The following is a 2,879-nucleotide window of genomic DNA, read 5'->3' on the forward strand; positions in this document are numbered from 1 at the left end:
ACATTATTTAGAAATATACCGTATTTCCCCATGTATAAGACGCACCTTTTTTCGAAAAATTTGGGGTCTAAAAACTGGGTGCGTCTTATACAGTGGTTGTAGATTTTTTTTACTTCCATTTCCCGCTTTTCCGCGCTTGTTGTCTTTGCGCTCATTGTTTCGCACTTGTTACCGGTATATTAGGTTACGTTTTGCCACATTCTGCCCAGAAATGGCTCAGAAAAGATTTTTGACAGTGCTGAATTCAAGTTAAAAGTGATCAGTTTGCAAAAGTGAATGGAAATCGTGCTGCTGAATGTAAGTTTGGTCCTCCTCCAACTGAGAAAACAATCTGAGACTAGCTACGGGAAGAAGAAACCATACTGAAAACGCCACGGCAGAAGAAGGCCATGAGAGGCAAGTCAGCAAAATGGCCTGATTTAGAGAGGGAATTGAATATATGGATTGAAGATCTGTGTCCACAAAGATGGTTCAGCATGAGGCAAGAAGAATTGCTGATGAAAAAGAAGTTACTGATTTCAAAAGAGGACACAATTGCTGCTTCAGGTTCATGAAACGGAATGGACTAAGCATGCGTACACGCACCAGACTTGCCTGAAAGCTATGAGCAAAAGGTCCTTGAATTTCATTGTTTTGTCATTCAATGCCGGAAGATACATCAATTTGAGTTGAGACAGATTGCAAATATGGACAAAGTCCCCCTTCAATTTGATGTACCAAGTAACAGAACTGTTGATAAGAAGGAGGTGAAAACTGTAACTGTGACGACAAGTGGACATGAAAAGAGCCATTATACAGTTGTTCTAGTTTGTTGTGCCGATGGAACCAAGCTGCATCCTATGCTGAATTTCAAACGCAAAACAATGCCAAAAGAAGACATTCCTCGAAGAGTGATTGTCCACGTTCATGACAAGGGTTGGATGGATCAGGATGGGATGAAGATCTGGTTTGAGAAAGTTTGTAGCAGGAGACCAGGTGGGCTCTTACGTAAACCTGCCCTATTGGTGCTTGATCAGTTCAGGGCACACATAACAAAAAATACAAAGAAGATTGCTGCAGGGCAAAAAACAAAACCTGCTGTCATACCTGGAGGCTTGACATCCCAGCTCCAACCACTTGATGTCAGCATTAACAAACCCTTCAAAGCTGCCATGAGAGACGAATGGAACCATTGGATGAAGTCTTCTGGGGACAATTTGCCACCAGCAAAAAGAGTGAAGAAACCAACTATAGGAGAAGTTTGTACCTGGGTGAAAAGATCCTGGGATAATATCAAGATTGAGATCCTTGCCAAGTCATTTAAGAAATGTAGCATTTCAAATGCCATAGATGGACCTGAGGACGAGGCAATATATGAAGACAGTGATTCGTCATCAGACACAGACGGGGACAAGCTAATGGATGGGAGTTTTGACAGTGATGAGTTGTATGAATTTTATGATGAATAAAACTTGAGTTCAATAACTTTATGTAATACATTTTTTTTTTTCAAATTTCGGGCCCCAAAATTAAGGTGCTTCTTATACATGGGGAAATACGGTAAATGTTACAATTTATAAAGCTCTTAGGATACACTATGTTATTATTTCAAACTCTTAAAAGTAATATCATTACTAAAACATTAAATTTTAAAATAATTTAACAAAAATATCCTCCCCCTTTCTGTACACATTGTACTCCCCCAATTCCTGATTTAATCTAATAATCCTATTTTTATATTCATTGAAATTTGCAAATTATATTACTATATTTAAGTACTGACCATAATTCTAAAAGACAGGAAGCTGGATCAATTTAAGTCAGCATATTGATTTGGCTAATCTTAACCAACCGGCTATTAATTATTACAATTACAAATTGTCCTTTAATTGTTTTAGTTTCTTTGTTGTTTAATAAAATGAGTAGTAAATACTTAAATTCTCATTAAATTCCCCAGAACTGGATTTTAGGGAGTACAATGTGTACAGAAAGGATAGACAGGACAGGATAGGAAGGGAGGAGGTGTTATGCTGTTAATTAAGAAAACATAAAATCAAAAGAAGTCCATCCAGTTGATATAGATGAACAGTGCACTGTTGAGTCAGTTTGGTGTGACATAAGCACTGCGAAAGCAAAAATAAGAGTAGAAGTGTGTTATAGGCCTAATGACTCGAATGAGTACAATTCACAATTGTACAGAGAAATAGTGAGCTAGTAAATCGGAATGTCTTATAATGAGGGATATTGACTGGAACTTGTGGGTTGGTCACTCGCACACTAATCAGACTTTTGTGGAGATATTGGATGATTGTTTTCTGCAGCAGCATGTTCAAGAGGCAACGAGAGAAAGTAATACTCTTGATCTGGTTATCAGCAGTGATCATTCGTGTATTAAGAATTTGCAGATAATGGAACCACTATGTGGCAGTGATCACAGTGTACTGAGTGGGATTTACTTAAAGATATAATTACCATCAGGAGTAAAGGAAAGGGTTTTTGCTTCCATAAAGGTGAGTATAAACGTGGTCTCAGACAGTTTTTAAATTCTGTACAGTGGGCTCAACTGACGATGTTACCAACAGTAAATTCTAAGTGGGAAGCATTCAAGGAATTAATCGTGGAAGCTATTAAACGTTTCATACCTATTAAGAAATATTGTTCAAGGTTTAGTCCTAAATGGTTGTCAAATTAACTAATGAGAGCAGAGAAGAAAAATGCATGGGAGGTATATATAAATTATCAGGTGACACAGAAACCTATGATATATATAAGCGAGTCTGTAATCAAGTCATAATGGAGGTTAGGCAGGCGAAGGCAGATTATGAGAAGTCTTTAGCGAAGGATGCTAAAAAAAATACCCCCAGGGGGCTCACATCTGGTGAGTATGGGCTTGGCACACC

The sequence above is a fragment of the Mastigoproctus giganteus genome, chromosome 11 (assembly GCF_048544385.1).
Source record: "Mastigoproctus giganteus isolate SK-2022 chromosome 11, ASM4854438v1, whole genome shotgun sequence".
NCBI classification, from domain to species: Eukaryota; Metazoa; Arthropoda; class Arachnida; order Uropygi; family Thelyphonidae; genus Mastigoproctus; species Mastigoproctus giganteus.